At 34.6% G+C, this 21,241-nt stretch overlaps 1 protein-coding gene across 6 annotated transcripts in view; it reads left to right on the top strand.

The window, feature by feature from the left end:
• Window positions 1-21,241, top strand: part of Tlk (Tousled-like kinase) — a 641,803-nt gene that overhangs the window by 112,758 nt on the left and 507,804 nt on the right. For all 6 annotated transcript variants that reach the window (XM_090394231.1, XM_090394230.1, XM_090394235.1 and 3 more), the window contains exon 5: window positions 7,525-7,661. The gene's annotated coding sequence lies outside the window, so the exon portion shown is untranslated. The remainder of the gene's footprint in view (window positions 1-7,524; window positions 7,662-21,241) is intronic.

The following is a 21,241-nucleotide window of genomic DNA, read 5'->3' as shown; positions in this document are numbered from 1 at the left end:
ATCAGTTTAAGGCACAGTTGGATGAGCTTTGTGTGCAATAATGTGTACCTCCCACGATGAGTCTGATTCCATGGAGGTCAGATGTTAATAATAATTATTATTCTCTAGATGTGCGTTTTTTTCCACTAAACATCAACAAGGAGAGAATTAATCATTATACTTATTATTATTACTTTATTCTGAGTCCTCACCTGGAATGCAGGTGAGGACTCAGAAGTTTATGTAAATGTTGGTCTTTTTCCTATTATTTATTACATTTAGTCTGTGTGTTAGGTTTCTTGTTTCCCAAGTGAATTTATGGCTGTCATTATTTTTTGGGGAAAAAAAAAATAGCAATTTTAAAGTCAATATACGTGAAACAGTCTCTAAGTTTGTATCCATTTCTGTTGCATGCAGCTTCTCTATTTGCTATGTTTTTACCAAGTGGAATATTCATTATTCTGATAATGTGAGGACTCAGAAGGTGAGGACTCAGAAGTTTATGTAAATGTTGGTCTTTTTCCTATTATTTATTACATTTAGTCTGTGTTTTAGGTTTCTTGTTTCCCAAGTGAATTTATGGCTGTCATTATTTTTTGGGGAAAAAAAAAATAGCAATTTTAAAGTCAATATACGTGAAACAGTCTCTAAGTTTGTATCCATTTCTGTTGCATGCAGCTTCTCTATTTGCTATGTTTTTACCAAGTGGAATATTCATTATTCTGGCATGGAAATTTCCCATTAGTAAAAGATAGTTATTTGAATTTATCTTTTATTTTTTGTAAACTGTGATAAAAGACATTATGTTCATGCCCTGTAGGGAATAGACCAATCATATTAATGAGGCCATGATTTATTTGTAATCTTGTGATATTGCTTAATTATGAATAAGAATTATTACTGCTGCTTTGCTCTTTTTTCATTTTTAACTCCACTATTGATGAACATGTAATTATATGTTTCATCTGAACTTTTTGATTTCTCTTTGTTTCTGTTACTGATAATTTGTTATTTCTTCCTATTAGAGTTTTGTCTAGTGCTTGTTATTTGTGATGAATACTGCTGACATTTCAAGTAACAGCATTCTAGATATCCTTGTTTCATTAACAGGTGCAACTTTCTGTTTGCACCTGTTAATCCAGGAGCAGCAGCTGTCCAGAATTACTTTATTGTGTAACTACAAACAAACCAAACCTGCTTTTCTTCTTCCTTTTTTATTCCATCTGCCTCCATCCTCTGGAAAATCTTACTGCAAGAATTATTTCTAAACGACTACAACTCTTCAAAAAAACATCAAGTCCTCACCTGCATTCCAGACATAGCACAGATGTGCTTATAGGTCCTTCAACCTCTCATGTATGAGATCAATATATCCTTTTCATATCTCTTGACTTGTCTAAGTCATTTCCCAGGATGACGTTTCACTATCTTCTGTTTTAAGACTATGGAGCAAGCAAAATTCACCAGGGTTGGTAGTCATTCTCAGTTTATAGTGGATCTGCCAGGTCTCTAAACTTGTCGTGGTGTATTGCATTTTTCCTTTCAAATGTTATTAGTAGCTACTTATTGGCAGTTACCCCTTCCACTGAGGTTCTGACTGTTGTGCTGTTGACTTTCAGACTCTTCAGCGCCCCCCCCCCCCAGTCCTATGCCTTTTGTTCTGCCATAACGAAGACCAACTGCTCAAGTTCTCAGATCATGTTGATTGTGACAGGTCCCTCCACCCTATCATCTTGCCTGTAATTGAACATGCCTCTCACTGAGGTTGTACCTAATTCTCCACTTGGTTTCTCAGTCTCTGGGTTTACCATGTGGAGGTGAAGTGCTATTGGAAAAGAGAGGTGAACTTGAAGTGATGACCTTGCTTGAGAGGATTATATATTTTGTGTGCCTCCTTTCCCTTTGAATCTCTATAGCATACATGCTATGAAAAACTCACTATAACAAATTACCAAAAAGTCTCCAACTAAAGCCCCATAAGTATAATGCTAAAGAAAATTCACATTAGCAAACTAATTCACACCACAAACTATTTCAGCAGTCCCCATAAATTTGCTGTAGTGAGAGCCAGCTCTATTAAGGACTTGTGAATAGATTTACTTTTTTACTTAACTACTTGCCTGCCACAACACTAAAGTGCTATAGGTTTTGCATCCCCCCCCCTCTTGTCTGGGGTTGATATATGACATTAGGTATACGATTTATCAGATTTTTTTCTATAGGTTGATGAAATTGGATCTCTGTTTAATACTCATTTAAATAGAGAATCAGAGAGTAAAGATGCCAGCTCAAAAGCTAATAGATGGAATGTAAAATGAAGTGCCTTCTAGATAAAAATATTTATGTAATTGAGGTAGCATATTTACTCTCTAATTCCTCTGCTTACTAAGTATAAGCTCTTATCTTATTTGATCGGTCCACAAAAAAAAAAGTGATATGATTAATTATGGGTTTAATTATTATTCAATATTTAATTATGAGTTTCATTATTTAATTTTGCACTATCCACTGCACTCTGTAGTGGATAGTGCAAAAACTTTCAAAATTAAATATTCTAGGTAGTCTAGAACATTAGTAAATAAAATCTATCCTTATTTATAAAAGTTCCAATAGATGAAACTCTCATTCATATCAATTTTCTTCATCCTTCTGCTTGCTGCTACATATTTGATGCTTTTCATGTGACCCTTCCACCATGAAAGGTTGCACTTAATTCTGTGTTACATTAATACCATAAGCAGACTAAGAATTTTTAAATATTATTTTTATGTTTTCATTTTTTTTTTTTTTTCATAGTTTGGAAACCCTCCTCTAGAACAGTGTTTCTTAAATTATTTTGCATCTGCAGAATCTTTATTAAAAAAATTGTTTTTCATATAACTTCTATGAAAATTTTCACAAAAAAAAATTGTCAAAAGGAGTTATAACAATGAACCATTATATGCAGAATATTTTAATCAAGTAAATATATGATACACAATATTACACATAAAGAACATAACTGTTCTAGAAATAAGTTTGCTTAATAATTATTAGTATTTCCTCCCATTCATTGAATTTTTTTTCAGAAACTACATCCATTACAAGTTTTTTCTTCACCTATAAATGCCTATATGCTCTGGGGAATCCATACAGGTTTTCTTGGAATTCTAGGGTTTCATGGAACACAGTTCAAGAAACACACAGCTCTAGAGAACAAACATGTAACTTTTCATTCTGTTTTAGGCCTCTAGTAAACAAAACCCCACATTCATTCATTTTACACCTATCTTATTCAGCATTTTGGCCTTCGGAATACAGTCACACATTGATGCTGTTATGTATTTCTTTGTCACTTCCCATGCAGTATTTATTTCCTTACTGCTCAACTCCTCATTCCATGTTATATCTCCAAGCTGTCTTCTAAGCTTGTCATAATTACTAGGCTTATAATTCCACATACACAGGATGAAAATTCACTTCCCACCTAAAAACAATCACAACCATCCATGCCCATGGTGGGATTCATATTGCATGTTGGTCAGAAGCAAGTATGTTAAAACAGTTGGCCAACTAGCCAAGCCAGAATTAGAATTCTATAACCAGTTAACTACTTTAGTCAATCAGTGGCATAGTATTTCATTTGGAAGTATACCATTTAGCGGAATCAAATTGCCTCGATCTTGATTGCTTATGCTACTCATTACTTATAGTGACACAGATAAAGTAAGCATGTTTCTTTATTTATTCCGTGCCAGATTTCCTGTGGCTAATGTAAGATTGATGTTCTTGTATTCTCTTCTCCACTTAGCACAAATGAATATTATTTAGTTATGTCTCTGTGATTTCATGTGAATGAAAGAAATAACCAAGATGATATCATGGCTGTAATGTAGATCACAAGGACCATTTTGAAATATTTTAACTGTTCTAATTCTCCATTGAGAATAGTTTGATGTTTATTTTTTTTATCTTCTTACCTTTTTATATATATATTGTAAAATAGAGTTGAATGACTTAAACCGAGAGTTAGGTAAAAAAGGGGGTTTAATAGTAATTAGCATGAAAACGTAGTTGTATTTAAAACTGTTCTTTCGTTTGTTGCATTGTTGGGAGAGTGCGTGCTTGCAGCATCATGTGAACGCCAGTACATGATTACAGCTGAATGACTATCTGGGAGGTTGTAGCTCAAGTTATTATTTAGATGTTCAGGGTTGAGAATGATTTCCCTAGATTCTACGATTTTTCTCTCCAATTCATCATGGCAATGAAAGATGTTGGTAGATCTATCCCAGCGAACTGTATGACTTGGGTTTTCATCATTAGGATCAGCCGAGAAAAGGATATGGCTTGATAAGGCACTGGCTCGCTGTCTCTTGTAGGCAATGTCCTTCATGTGTTCCTCCATACGTAATTCAATAGATTTGTCTGTCTGGCCAAAATAAGGAATTTCACAATCACACCATATTTTGTACACACTAGGATATTTAAGATTATGATGATGACAAGGTTTTGGGTGGCTTATTAAGGAGCAAATTTTTGGAAGTGGAGTGAACAAAGTTCTGATATTGTATTTTCTTAGAACCTTGGTTAATTTTTGTGAAACTGAACTTATGTAAGGAATAGGTATATTGCCTTTAAATGTATTTATTTCTTCTGTGTGATGACTAGGAGGATTAAGAAGGAATTTTTCAATAATTCTTTCAGAATATTCATTAAGTAGTTTTGAGATAGTTTATTTCTTTTTGAAGTTCATTTGGGTCATCAAAAAGAGAGCGAGCTCTACGTCCCAAGGTAGAAATTATTCCAAGTTTTTGGGGAGGGAAGTAATGAGACTGACTGTGAAGATATCTGTTGGTATGTGTAGGTTTTCTGTCAAAATTTTAAGTTTACCAGAAGAGTGGGTCAGTTTTACATCTAGAAAAGGCAGGGAACTATCAGTTTCAAGCTCGGCTGTGAACTTTATATTGTTTTATTGTCGATCTTTTAGCCAAATTTTTTTATGCATTTATTATTTAGTTAAAGAATCCTGAAGACTTAAAATTGAGAGAGAAATAAAACTTACATGAAAATTATTTTAATGATGTGAAATTTTTGCCTTAGTGTTTAAGGTAACTTGGGGTGGGAAACCATAAACCTAAGAATGCTCAGCGCTATCCAGATGTAGGCAGTTTGCTTAATAAATTCTCTCTCTCTCTCACACACACACACACACACACACACACACACACACATACATTTTCTCATAGATATTTTGTTTCTGCATTGTCTTTTTTTATATAGTTATTTTCATTGACACTTCTCCATCAGTATTAAATTATACCACCATTCCTTTGCTCTTATGTGAAAACATGAGCAACTGTTAATTAATATCCATCCAAAGTTCAGCTCTCCAAATTCATGGTACTAACTTCTCATTACTCACTTTCATTTTATTTGCCACTGTTCTTTGGAGCTGCTTTCTCAGTACTGTTCATCTCTTCAAGAAGCTCATTAATAGCTTTCTTCTTCTTTCTCCCAATCACCCCCCCCACACACACACACAGTCATTTTGTGTTACAGACTTTGACTTTTTGTGTGTGTTGTTGACATAAAATATAGATATAACCTAGAAAAGGCACTTCTGACAAGTGGATTCATTGCATAATTGGAATGTACATAATAAAGTAGTCTTCAGTGTATATGTATAATTAAGATAATTACCTGTTACTCTACATTTCTGGGGAAATCAGAAATATGTTACCAACAACTATTGAGTAATATGTTATACTTCCAAGAAGTTATTAGTAACTGCTGGTCTTCAGAAAGTGAAGAAGAGAATTGACAGGATTTAGTTATGTATCCTGAGCTCTAGGTGGCTCAGGATCCACCTAGAGCTCAGGATTTTATTTGTAATAAATAGTTTGTGTGTCTGTGCATGCACATGTGTACCCATGTGAAAGGTACTCTAGAATTTTTGTGTTGCCCGTCCCATTCATCTCCCCCCCCCCCCATCAACTGCTGAATTTGAAGTCCGGCAGATGGTTGATAAACTTCTTTCATGTGTATGGGTAGTGGCCCTTGCCTTAATGCATAGCATTACACATATCCGCAAGGAGATGTGCTTTGCATTATGGGAGATACTGGGATAGTAGTGATGATAACTTCATCCACCTTTGCAATGAGTTGCCTGGTGTTGCACCACCTTAGCTCAGTCCTGAAGATATTTTCAGGCAAAAACTTTGTTTGCTCACACTTGGATAAAGAATTAAACTAAATTTATTATAGTCTAACCAAGTGAAAAATAAACTTTCAATATCTTTCTCTGAATCCAGAGTAATTTAATAATTAGGTGGTACACCTTTTGGTAACTCCTGTAGGTAAGGATGACCTCCATTGCTTCTGCCTTGGTATCTCCACTGCTGGGCTTGGCTCCCACTGACGAGACCTCAATAAAGGTCAAAACCGGTCTGGGTAGTGGCCCTTACCCTAATGCATAGCAGCACACATGTCTGCAAGGAGATGTGCTTTGCATTATGGGAGATATTGAGATAGTAGTGATAGCTTCATCCACCTTTGCAATGAGTTGCCTGGTGTTACACCACTTTAGCTCAATCCTGAAGATATCTTCAGGTGCAAACTTTGTTTGCTCACACTTGGATAAAGGATTAAACTAAATTTATAATACGAAGGGGAGTGTTTGAGATATGTGTGTTTACAAGAAACAAGGTATGATCCTACTTGAGGCTTGGTTATTTTGAATCAAAAGCTAATGCATGCAGATCTCACTTTGAAAGATGAACTTCAAAAACACCTAAATATGTGGCGGGACATGTTATGTACCTGTTACAGAATTTCTTAAGAAATAATTGTCAGATTAATACCAAATGATTTTTATTTTTTCTTCATAATTTTCATTTTCATCTCTAAATCAGTTTTGGTGTATTTATGCATGGGTTAATTTTTTTTTTCTACTTCAGTTCCTTTTTTCCAGTCATAATTGTACTCTATCTCAGCACACACACAAGCACTAAAAATTATGATGTATGAATAAAAATATAAAGCACATCTGTGTTTAATAGTAAGGAAGGCACCCACATGCACTGCATAAACTATTGCTTTGTGGACGACTGCTTTTAGGTGGTGTGTGAGTAACATACATGCAGTAAATAAAATAGCCCTTTCAGGATAATATGCATAAGTCTGAATTTACATCATGCCTATATCCTCCCTCCTTTCTTAGCTTGCTTCTCTACTAACATAATTCTATGAAAGATACAAGAACCATAAAGGTTCATGTATTTTTTGAAGTCATTTTGTTTATATGAAGTGAAATACTGCTTTCCAAGTTTTTAAGCAGTATTTTAAACTTTAGTCATTCACTTCTTCTCCATCTTTAAGAATGAAATCTTAAAGGAACTTCAGATATCATCTAATTATCCCACTAGAATAAATTGTCTTAGATTTGCTGCTTCAGTTATTATATCTTACTTTATTTGATTTTTTTATTTAAATTCATGGTCTGTGTATGTGAGTGAGGGATTCTTTATCTCTGTGTTTTGACTTCAGTTGCTTTTTTTTTTTCAGCATACAAAGATGATGACACACACATGTGATCATTGTTACTTGGAAGACGTTTGTGCCATACCTGATTATATACCGTGGAGACCTCAAGAACAGGCTGAGCTCTTTTAAACATTTCCGTATCTTTTTTTTTAATAAAGGTAGGAGACACAAGCAAGATTTTATTAACTTGTATTAGTAATTGCTAATTGTATGAGATTTTCTGCTAATATTGAAGTTCAGTGTTAATTTTTGCATTATCTCTGAGAGGGGTGAGATGAAAGCAGTAGTTATATAATTGAATGGTAAAGATTTCTTTTCATTTTTAGGCATATTTCACAAAATGCATAACCAATTTTGTCTGTACTCAATTATCCTACAAGCCTAGTCCCGCAGGTCAGATTTTATTGAAATTTGGTATTTGGATCCATAATATTTCAGGCTATCTTAAAATTTGTTGAAATGTGTGTTTGCTGGCCTGGTTTGCCCATTTTGAGGGATGAAAATTTCGAGTTTCTTTGAGGGAAAAAACCTCCACTTTCATATGAGACTGGCTGACTTACCTTTGATTGAAAAGCACCTATAAAGGTTCTTGTCATCATAGATGGAATTTGAATTCAGGTATTATCAACTAAAGGACTTCCTCAAACCAACTGAACCATGGAGGCTCCAACACCATCTGTAGCTGGATGAATTTAATAAATTTTGTTATTTAGGACATAAGAATTTGTCCACGTATTTCAATTTTGATTTCATTTGGGTCATTTTTATCAGCACATTTGGCACAACATTTCAAACTTATATTAATAATTCTGGACTGGATGAATGAATTTATTGTTTTTGTTTATTTATTCCTCATACACCAGATTTACAAAATCTCAAGCATTTCACAGTGCCCCATGTGAACAGATGGTTAGGAAAAGGAGAAACATATGTTTTTAAAATTTTTGGAGGTAGAACCTTGGAAAAGAGCAGAGAAAGATGGAATGAAAGAAGAGGACAGGAATTTGTTTCACTGAGTTTCAAGCTGAGAGTGAATGGATGGTAATAAATGACTCTTAATTTTCATGCAGACTGCAATGTGAAATAACGATTGTGTTCAGTTCAGTAGAATGATGTCCATGAAAAGGGACATTTCTTTTCTTTTTTTTTAATCTTTATACACGCACACGCGCGCACACACACACACACAGCAATGATGTGGTGTAGGTTTTGTGGTATATTGTTTGTTGTCCTGATGTATGATACCTCTACCAAAAACTTAAGAAGAAAGTGAATGCATGAGAAAGTGATTGGAGTGATTATCTGATAAGAGTAAAAAACTGAATCACAGAAAATATATCTGTGTGGTTTAGTTTTTGCTTAATTTGAATCAGTTTTATTGGGAAGTTGGGGGATGTCAACCATTTCAACTAATGTTATTAAATACGGAGTAACTGACTGAAATTTAATGAAATTTTTTATCAATCCCAAACATGAAAGGCTTCAAAACCTATAATATGGTTGCCTCATGAGCATGTAGCTAAAGAAAAAGTAGGCACATGTTTTTTTGTTTCTTGAATGGCTGTAAGTTTTCCTTCATAGGAAACAGCAAAGCTAGGCTAATTAAAGGAACAGAGGTTGATGAATGGAAGAGAAGGAAGTTGATGATGAGAAATTGTATTCCAATAGGTTTGAAGCTGGAAGTGTGTGGATATTGTTTAATAGTTGTTTGTTTTTAAAAGCTCTAAGGACAATGGAATATTGATGTATCTGTTTCAGCAGAACATTGCCTTTGAAATCACCTATAACAAAGGCATAAGGCAAAAACATTATGAGAAAGTGATTGGAATGAATCTGAGAGAGAGATCATCCACTACCCAAATAAAAATGACATAATGATGAAACTGACTAGAAATTGACACCAAGATTTTTGAGTCTGGATGTCTTGTGATTGTGTCAAGAAAGGTTAGAATACAAGTACCAGTGCTGGAGTTCCACAGGGTTCTATTCATTCACATATTTTTGCCTGACAAGAAATATATTTCTCATGGAGCTCAGCATATAACAAGATTTTATTTTGATAAAAATCAAAAGAAATGCAGTGAGATCTTTCTTGTGAATAATAAGACAGGAATCTGTAAGTAAGTAGCACTGAAGCTAATGAAATTGTTCTTACACCTAAAGAATAACAAGGAGATAAGTATTTAACATTGGTTATGGAAGATCATGAAGACAGATCGAAATAGTGAATTTCAATTTAGAACAAATCATTACAAACAACCATGAACTTGATAGTAAATTTCAGCTAGAATAACAGGGATGGAAAGTTTTTAACCATTACAGAGATATATTTAAAAGCAGTTTACGAAACTGAAAAGAAAGCTCTACAGCCATTGTGTGTACTCCCAACAATGACCTATGGTAGTGAAATCTGTAGTCTAACTAAAAAGCACCTAGAGAAATTGAAAATAACACAAAGAAAATATGGAAAGAGCCATTTTGGGGAAAACCCAGTTAGATAAAAAGAATAATACTTGGATAAGGAAGCAAACAGATGTAATGGACATTGTCTTAGTAATAAAAGGCAACAAATAGCACTGGGAAGGTCGTGTGATGAGAGTGTTTGACAACAGATGGACGAAGAGAACAAGAGAATGGACACCAAGAACTGGTTATCAGGAACCAGGAAAACCAGTGGTAAGAGGTAAGATGGGACAATGAAATAAGTTGTTTTGGACATTTATGGTGGAGAGATGCACAAGACTGCATGAAACAGAAAAAGCACGGGGAGGTATTCATCCAGCAGTGGACTGAAGAGCATTGATGATGATGGAAGATCATGAAACTTGAAATGCTTGAACCTTATAAGAATTGAGGAAAGGTGATGAAGATTACTGTCATTAGTAAAACTGTAGTTAGGATTTCAAATTGTTGTGAGAAGGTTATTTTTGTTTATGAGGTAGGAGTGTCGGGAAAAAAGTACACACCTCTGAGATAGCCCAGCATTAGTAAGAAAGTCTAAAAAAGAATAAGCCATCTCTAACACATGTGAATGACTAAAGATGACTGCTGGTCAAATTGCAAATGGTGGCAGGCACACCCTAACATATTTTGATAAGTGGTTATTCTTCAAGTCAAATGTCCTGGCAACATCAACAGTCATCACACGAGTTTCCCCAAACAATTCCTTTATTTATATTCAGATAGGAGGCGGAGGATAGTAAAGCCATACTGTTGGCAACTAATTAATTGGTGGTCCTCAGGTGGTGAAAAAGTTCCTGATCTTCTCCATAATTTGAAAGAGACTTAAGGTAATGGTGATAGCTAAATGGCTTTATTTTTCTTTTGGAATGATGGGAATATAGGCTTGCTTTCATGCTGTAGGATAGATGCTAGCTGACTGACAGATTTTAAAGACAATATAGGATGTATTAATTCTGCAGCTCAAGTTTTGAACACTTGGTGAGGTACTGTGAAGACCAGAGTACTTTTGGTATCTAAACTATTTTTGATTCTCTGAACACTTTTTTTTTTTTTTTTTTGGAGAAACAGCAGGGATGACATGCAATGAACTGTTATTGATATACTAGGTATTTAACTTACCTTGGTTATTTATGGAGGAATTGGAGGTCACTATTATTTTATGGTGATGTTACAATGATACCATATCAATTTTTGAGAAGAGAAAGCATGGATAGGCAGAATAAGTAGTACCCCAGTGGCCATGATAGAAGATTCAAAATGCAATTTGAGCAAGAAGGTTTTTTTCGTTTGGCCCTCACAAAATCAAATACTCATTTCTTGATGATTTTCTGTAGCTGCAGCAGCTACAGAAAATCATTATCATCAAATTCCTGACATGTACCCATAGGGAGTGGACAGGATATTATGATGCCACTACATGAAAAGTTGCATCATTACTAACTTCCTATCAACAATTTTCCTGTAAATTAATCTATCTGTCAAGACTACAGTATTATCAGATCTTATATTTCTGTTCCTAAGACACTTTTTACTGTATCACTCCACTTGGATCTTGGTCTTTCTCTGGATCTTTTTCCATTCAGCCTGGCATATAATACTTGTTTTGCTAATCATTCCTCTCCATTCTGTTTAAGTGAACATAGCACCTGAGATTAACTCTGTAAAAATCTTCCTGATTGCTGACAATGGCAAGTTCTTTCCTAATATCCTCATTTTTAATATGATATTGCCATTGATGCCATCTGTTCACTCTATTAATCTCTCGTAGAGTTTCTCATATCAGTGGTCTCCAGTCTATGGTCAAGTGTTTGATTTCTGACCCAACTCTCAGATCCATGTCAAAATTGGTTGGAACACTGTCTTGTATACAGCTAATTTAGTGTTTTGACTAATTTCTTTCTTATTCCATATAAATTATTCAGTTGACTTCCTATCATACCAGCTTTGCTAATTCTGTTAGTCTATTTTCATATTTAATTTACCATCTTCACTAAAAATCGTGCCTAAGTAGCTGAAATGTTTTACTTGTTCTATAGGTTCTACATTCAGGATATAGTTGATATTTTCAGTGCTTCTGCCTATTTTCATTGTCTTTTTTATTATTGAATTTCATAATAAATTTATTATAATAGGTATTTAATTTAGTCAGGGAATCTTGCAGACTTGTACTGGATTTATTTAGGAGTATAACATCATCTGCATAATATAAAGCGCTGAGATTAACATCTCCAGTTTTGATGTCAGGTTTAATATCATTTACCTTTATGATGTGATCCATATAGTTGATGAATAACAGAAGAGATAATGTAAATCCTTGTCTCACACCTAATTTAACATTAAACCACCCTTATGTACCTCCTTCAATTCTAACTGCTGACTTACAACATAAATAAAGACTAAGTATTGCTTGAGATACTGACACTATATAATGTAGCATTTTGAATAGCTTTCCTCTTGGCACCTTGTCATATGCCTTTTCCAGATATACAAAACATAAATACAGATCCATTATGTCCCCATGCTTTTTCTCTTTAAGACAAATAAAACTATTTGTCTTAAAGTGAAAATCTGATCCTGACAACCTCTATTTGGCCTGAATTGAGTTTGTTCTTCACCATGCTTTTCTGCAACAATTTTCTTAACTGTTTCTCAAGTATACTTGCTGTATTGTTATCTGAGTGCAAAGTTGGAATGGCTGTCAAGATACTTGTGATCTGCTGAATTCATTTCTTGTTCTCCTTGGCATACTTGTTATAAAATTGAATCTCAAGTAGTGGTTGGGGTTTTTAGTGGAATGGAGGATAATGTGGCCTTCATTCTAGCAAAAATGATTTTAATTATTTGATCATAGCAGGTGTTTGGATCATTAGAGTGGGAACAGTGATCAGATCATTGAAAGAAAGAGTTAAAATTGTCACCCTATTAAACGCCATTGTAGTTCCAAAGGGCATTTCATAGAAACTTAGACCAAAAGAAGAACTGATTTCCACTGTAGATTTGGAAGAACTGGTTAGGAAGTCTGTGCATTGTTGCTAAATGTACAGTCATACACTTTGGCCAGAGAAGATAGAATTGAGGTGTTTTGTATTGAGGAACTTCAGGAGGTGGAGAATGTGAGGGAATCTGCGGATGTTGATAGAGAGGAAGCAAAGTTTAGGGCTTACATTGCAAAAGTTGTAAGTACTGCTGAAAAAAAATATGTTTGCCATAGCATGAAGGACACTAATAAGGAAGTGGCACTTCCACTTTATAAGTTACTCATCAGGCCACATTTTGATTTCTGAAGATCTTACCTGATATATGGAGAATAAGGAAATTACCTAAAGAAGAGTGTAAAGGTGAGTTTCTGAGGGTTGTCATGTTTAAATACAAGGACAGATTAAGAATGTGCTCTGCAGATTGGCCAATAGAGAAAGACCAGGGGAGATATAGGATGATAGGACATATGATAATAGGAATTGGAAGAACAAGAGGTCATCCCTGGAAACATTAAGAGAGAGTCATGTGAGTAAGGAAGTGCATGACAAGTAATGACTGGGTGGAATGTATTATCAGAGTTATATTACCAACACTGAATATTTGCAAGGCTAGGTGCGATATATATTGTGGTCTGTAGGAGTTTGGTTTCCTATGAGGAATCTTCTGACTTCATGGGGAACCTGGAAATAATATTCATACTAATAAATAGTGTTTATTATATATTAAATAAATGATTTCTATTAAAATTGCTTTAAAACTTTGAATTTCTTCTCCTTCCCTCAGTTGCTTTTCGGTTTTGAAATGTGTTCGTCTCTTGGCTGAAGAGAAAAGTAGCTTTAATGAAAATTGTAGCCCCCATAGTGTTAAGGTCAAAATAGTTATCGATCCTCAGCCTATCCACCAATCTGGAATGATTCAGATATTCATGTACTCTTAAAGTGAAATGCACCTGGAACTTTATCCTACTAGAATCATATAATGTTCTATAATTTGTTAAGCAATATTTCTAATTTGAAGACTCAGCAAGTTTGCACAACCAGATAATTGTTTTACTTACCTAAACCTTGAACAACACACAGCCTTCTGGTTGGAAAGACCTGGTTCGAGCTGACCATTATGTCAGTGTGTAGGAGTGTTAGGTTTTTTGTACTGACCTTAAAATGGGCAGAGTTTTAATATGTGAGGAAGTGTTGCTAGTATATTGGGTGAGCATTTTGGCTAAGTGTTTGGCAGCCTAGTTTGTATGCAGATGAATCAGTGCCATTCACTGGTTGGAAAGACCTGACTTCGAACAGACCATTATGTCAGTGTGTAGGAGTGTTAAGTTTTTTGTACTGGCCTTAAAATGGGCAGAGTTTTAATATATGAGGAAGTGTTGCTATTATGTTGGGTGAGCATTTTGGAAGTGTTTGGCAGCTAGTTTGTATGCAGATAAATCGGTATCATTCACAACCAGATGTAATGGCACATTTTGGTTCTTCGATTTTTTTTTGGGCAGCCTATATATTTTGAGGGTGGGGTCTGGAATTGTATGGCTAAGTTTATTTGTAATTACCAAGCAAAACTGATTAGCTCTGATATTAATGCCCTCTTCACTGAACTTGAAGACATTCAGAACAGTTTCTTAGCCAATGACTACAATCCTGCACTAAATCCAAAAAAATTCCCCCCCCCCCCCCCCTTCTCCAGAACAGAGACTACACCGGATATTATTATCATCCCATATAACCCAAGACACATCTGAAAAACTGATAAAAATTCTGAAAAGATACAATCTTATAACCACTTACATGGCATCCCTTATTCACTCTCCCCCAAAACCATCCACAGTCCTTAGACCTTCCAGGTGTCTATCAGATTCCATGCAGTTGTAGGCTGTCCTATTATGGACAAACAGGCAGGACAGCCAACATCAGAATTGCTGAATACAAAAACAACTACATCCAGTTCCACCACTCAGGGCTTGCTGACCAGGCTTGGACACCTGCCACAAGATACTATGAAAAAGGGTCACCTCACTCCACAGAAGCAAATTCAAATATGAAAGATTGTTCCTCAGTCTTAAGGAACGAACCTAACCTCAATAAATATAGTTGTATAAACATGCCTCAAATCTGGCAAGCACTTATTCTGAAAACTTCAGCCCAATAGCCAAGAATACCTATTCCAGCCCACTAGAGGGCACTTGATATGTGCCTGCATGCACATATAAATTTTTTTTCTTTGTTCCATGACAGTGGCAATTGGACTATGCCAAAATATTGGAAGTACTATTAATTAAAAAAAATTTTCTAATTAATGTATAATATATGTTGTCAATTTCCTTATATAATACCCTTCTGGATAACAACACATGAGTGGTTCCACCAGAACTCACAACCGTTGCATTTTATAATTTCATTTGTAAGAAAATTCCATTCATATCATTAAAGTTTTGTTCTTTTACTGTTTGCAGTAGTAAGCTTAAAATACCATTGGTTCAGTGGGACTTAGGCCACATCTTTTCAACTCCCTATCCATTATCATACCTTAATCTCTAGCCTCATCAATTTCTAGCAGTCCATCACCATCATTGCATTATATATAGTATGTAATCTTTTGATTCCAAAGTGCACAACCTTAAATTTTGTGACAATAAAGTGACTACAATTATCATTTGTCCACACTGCCAGTTTATTTAAATCATCCCACAGGATCTCTACATCACCTTTATTAACTATTTTTCTCCTCACTTTTGCATCATCATCAAGGAACTGTATACTCTTCCTTAAATCATTCCCTATATCATTTATTTATTCCTATGGTGTTTTCCCCACTTTCTCCAACCATCCCTTTTGGGGATTGGTTGAGCCCTCCTAATGAGGGATTAGGTATATATATTTTATGACTGTAAATCTGTGTGTGTTCATGGGACCAGTTGGCCTCTTCTGAAGTATGAAAAATCCTCTACCTCTGTATGAGACTGGCTAACTCACCTTTAGTCGAAAGAGACCAGATAAAGGTTCTCACGACATTGACGGGAGTTGAACCCAGGTCTTTCCGACCAAAGGGATTCATCTATACCGACTGATCTACCGAGTCTCTACCCTATATCATTAATATACAAATTAAATTGCACTGGTCCTGGGGCAGAGCTCTGAGGCACTGCAGTAGTCATCCTGTGTCTCCTGGATTCTACTCCACCATATACTACTCTCTAGTACTTGTCAGTCAGCCACCCCTATCACATTCTTAATATTCATTCCCTTTTACTCTAACTTAAGTATTAGTTTTCCATGTAGTATTCTGTCAAATACATTTGCAAAGTTCCAGTTAGCATAATGTAGCCATTTCCCTTATCCAACTCAACTGTCAGTTAATAAAATTGACATAAAATTTAAAAATGTCTATATATATTACTAACCCATCCCCCCTCTCTGCACTGCACCGTTTTATAGTATATAATAGTAATATCCTTATCTGTATTTTTCTTTAATTTATCAGGAGGGATGTGTGTTCTTATAGTACTACACCATTTATTTTATATCTTTAAATGTGTTAAAATTTTTTATGAGAATATGGCACAATTATGAACTTTTCTACAACTTTTTATGTTTCGGAAAAATCCTCGGAAGTTGAATGAATGCCATCAAGAAGTGGGGGATGAGAGCTAGATTTTTCTCTCATAGAGTTGTGCGTGATTGGAATGGATTACCATTGGTGTTGTGTGTGAATGTAGTATGAATGAATTTAAGAACAAGTATGACAGCTGATGCAGGGTCATATGCCATCTCAGCTGTGTACAAGAAATAGAGAACATTATCTGTCCAGTGAGGTCAAGGATTTCAGGTACCTGTTAACAAAAATAAATAACAGATCAGATTGTCACTCTCCTCATTTCACTTATTAGCATAAATATGCATGCTGATAAATATGCTTGTTGAATTGTGGATAGGGAGAAAATTGTTTCTTTTGTTTGAAATATTTCAACACATATTTCCATTTAATGTTTTGACATCGACAATCATGAAACAAAAGTTCTTGTTTCGTTATAGTTGATTGGGTAATAATGAATTTTAAAGAAAAATGCACTTGTGACTGTTATAATACTATCATTACTATTGATCAAAAAAATGATTTACATCAATCATATGTGATGCTGCATAAATTAAATTGCATTATCTCTTATAAAGTTTTCTAGAAGCATCTTTGAAACTATGCTTCATAAGCCTTAAGGCATCATTTTGCCACTCACCAGCATTAGATTCTTCCTTTATTTATCAAAGAATTTTTGAAAACAGATCACATGATTATTAACATTCCGTACTTGGACAGTTGAGTTTTACAGGAAGAATAAAAGAATATATTTTTATGATTATCTTTTGCTCATGTTCTCCCCCCCCCCTCTATTAGTGGAAGTGTTTACACTTGGGGGGGGGGGTAAACATAAATAACAAAAGTGAGTGGGAAAGGAACATATTCCAAAACTTTTTTTTTCTTGGTTTTATTTTGACCATAAATAAAATCTTCTTCTATATAAGGCATGGAGCTGTTATCCCAATCGATGGTGTGGTTAGAGATCTAGAAGTGATGGTCCCCTATATGTTTTTTTTTTTTTTTTTTTTTTTCCGAATTTCCAGACTTCTTGATGTTTGGCCTATGTAATTTAATCCACAGGAACATGGGATGTTGTACACCTACGTATTTGAAGGCATTAATGTCCTTAGGAGATCTTAAAATGTGGCATATAGTTTTGACAGGTTTGAGAGCAACTCTAACGTTGAAAGACTTCATGAGTTTGGCTGTTTTTGTTGAAACTGAGCCTGCATAAGGGATGACGATGGATGATGTATATTGCGTGAAAGGAGGTTGTTGCTGAGGAGGGTTCCTATGAAGAATTTTTTTGATTATATTTTTTGGGTAACAGTTGTTTACTAGTGTTTGAGATATGAGAGTGAGTTCATCAAGGAGATCTTTTTCTTCTGAGATAATATTGCTCGCTCTATTTTTAAGCATATGTATTATGCTTAGTTTTGCGCAATATGGTGAGACGATTTGAAGTGCAGGTAATGCCCAGTGTCTGTAGGTTTTCGATAGATTGTGAGCTGGATTTGTCGATTCTCTTGTTTCTTTATTAGTGTATCTAGAAAAGGCAATTGATTATTCTTTTCCAGCTCTAACGTGAACTTTATTTTTTGGTGGAAGGAATTTATTTTTGTAAGGAAATCAAATAAAGTATTTTCTGTGTCTTTCCAAATAATGAAAACATCATCTACGTATTTCCACAAAACCAGCGGCTTTGAATTTACTTTGGAAAGGATGTCAGCTTCTAGTTTTTCCATGTACAGATCAGTGCAGGGAGGTGATAAGGGACTGCCCATGGCTAAGCCATCAAGTTGTTTATAAATTGTATTATTCACTTTGAAATAATTTGATTTGAGGCAATGGCGAAAAAGCTGAGCTGTGTCATGTTGATTAAGATTTTCTATGATCTTGATAACTTCTTCAACAGGTATGTTGGTGAATAACAAAACCACGTCTAGGCTTGCAAGTATGTCTGTTTTTAAGATGGTGATGCCTTTTAATTATTTCAGTGAAATGCTTAGAATTCTTTTTTGAAGGAATCCGATTTTTTTATATTATCTTTCCAAAGACGGACTAGATATTTAGCTAGTAGATATGTAGGAGAATTTCTTCCATCAGTGGAGCTGAACTCCAATTTTGTGCACTTTTGGTGCACCATATAAGCATGCCATTAGTGGGTGTAGAGATTTCAACTTCGTTGTAAGTCCGATGACCACCTAGTCATGTTCCATATTAGGAAATTAGTCTCTTTTTGATTTTTTAAAGTTAGATCGGCAGCTAATATGGGATAGGTTGACATGTCTGAAACTAACTCAGGATCTTCGTTATGTAGTCTTTGGTGTTCAAAATAACCATCGAGTTGCTTTTGTCTGCCTTGAGAATGATTATATCTTTGTTCTTCTTTAACTTTAAGAGGGTTCGCTTCTCAGGAGGAGTTATATTAAGTTTTGGTGGTTTTGAAGTTGAAAGGATGATGGTCCTTTTTAATCGGATATCATTTTGCTACTGTTTCCGAGAATGAAGAAAGTACCTTTTCGTTGCTCATGAAATCAATCTTTTGAATGTGATCTGGAGTGATAGTGAAGTTGAAGCCTTTCTTTAGTATGTCAGATTCCTGTTTTGATAATGTGTAGTCCGAAAGATTGAAAATAACTTTTTCATCTGGAAGACTCGGTCTTGAGTTGTATTTTCTTTCATAAAGTCTATCGAATTTTTTAATTTGCGATTTTTTACTGGTTAGAAAAACCTTGTAATAACTATTTTGAACCATGTGGTCGAGAATATTCCAAACGTTGCTATCTATGCTGTTAGAGATGTCTTCGAAAAGTTCTAAGCATTTGAGATCTATTTTACTAAGTATAAATGTAACGTGCTGAATTCTTTCACGGAGTAAAGCCAAAGATGCCTTAAAGTAAATCTGTTTTGCCCTTATTGATTTTATTTGCTCTTTAATAGTTAAAAACTTGGGAATGATATTGAACTGTCTACATCTTTTTAAGAAGGTTAGATGGTTTAACATTCTCTCTTTTCTACATTTGAGTTTTTTAAAAGAACGTACCTTATGCTTTGTATAACCATTGAGTCTGTTCGTTATTGTTTTGTATTTGGTCACTTAACATTAAAACTTGAGTTTTTTTTTTTTTTCCTTCTTGGTTTTATTTGTTGACCATATATTAATAGAAGATATACATAAATTGTCAACAAGTTTCACCAGCTATTCTGTCTGGCTTCTTCAGGACAAGTATGACGGTACAATAACGTTTACTAGTAAAAAAGAAGAATGGAGTAACACAGTCAAATAAATTAAAATTGAAACTGACGCGTGACATCATAAGCATGGAACGTGGTGTCTCAGTCATTGTTTATTGAGCACGTTGTATAGTTTTTAGCGAAATGAAATTCTGATAAGCTAAGTGAATTTATTAGGCTTTTCCAGATGTCTTTCAGAATCATTCCTTCATTTCTGTTTAAATTTAATTTATTTGACTGTGTTACTCCATTCTTCTTTTTTACTAGTAAACTTTATTGTGCTGTCATACTTGTCTTGAAGAAGCCAGACAGAATAGCTGGTGAACAATTTATGTATATCTTCTATTTAATATATGGCCAACAAATAAAACCAAGAAAAAAAAACTCAAGTTTTAATGTTAAGTGACCAAATACAAAACAATAAGGAACATATACTTTAAAAGATAACCTCTAGAAGTCCAAATCACCAATAGGTGATTTGGACTTCTAGAGGTTATCTTTTAAGCAATGTTTAAAAGAAAGCATATTATCATCTGATCACTTATTTTCAGTTAGACAAATACCAGTTACCTTATAACAAGTAGGGAATGAAGAAAGGAAATTATAGAATTGCGAAGTAATAATTATTATTGACAGCATGTAAAAGAAAGGACTCAGGAAACGTTGTTTTATCTTGAGGTTTAACATCAACCATTGTGAATGGAATGAACATCCTGTAGCCATTTAGAGAGAGCAATCATGCAGTTGTGATATGACAGTGGTTAGGCATATGAAAATTTCAATTAGAAAAAGATGTATGTGAAAATATAAAGTAGAAAGTTAGGATAAACCGAGGTGGTAGCTTAATGCAATATCATTACAGGAAGAACTGCAGACGAATGACAGGAAAACCATGTATCTTTTTGGCAACCTTCCAGTAAGCAATTAAATGGTATTTCCAGAGTTGGAAGAGTAAATCAAGTGAAAGTTAAATAGAAAATTGGCATGATTAAGCAGGAACTAATCTGATGCAGAGAAAAGGGGGGGTCACATAACAGTGCAGAAAAAAAGCTGGAAAAGTTAGAAAGGAGAGCAGCATTGAATCATGAGAGTAAACTAGCAGAGCGGTCTATGAGAACTCCTAGGTTGCTTTCATTAAGTGGCTAGTGAAAACAAAATGTGTTTGGAAGAATAATTTTGATAATGGCAGTTTGCAAGACAGTGGCAGTAGTAGTAGTAGTGGATGAATTATTAAACAGCTATTTTGCCCTCATATTCAGGTGGACATGATATATTACCCAATAAAGGGTAGAGAGAATAAAGATAGGTGAGCTAATGGTCTTAAAGGTATTGTAGGATCTTAATGTATACAGCAATGGGATTAAGTATGAGGGAATGGCTGATTTTATTATTTATATTGAGTCTTAAATGTAACACATCAAAGGAGAGTTATGAGAATAAAACAGGCTCACTGCACTGGGTTGGTATTAAAATTAGTAGCAAA

This window comes from Typopeltis vanoorti, chromosome 6 (genome assembly GCF_054136105.1).
Source record: "Typopeltis vanoorti isolate ZY-2024b chromosome 6, IOZ_Tvanoo_1.0, whole genome shotgun sequence".
In the NCBI taxonomy this organism is placed as follows: Eukaryota; Metazoa; Arthropoda; class Arachnida; order Uropygi; family Thelyphonidae; genus Typopeltis; species Typopeltis vanoorti.
This window is presented reverse-complemented; position numbering and strand designations above follow the sequence as displayed.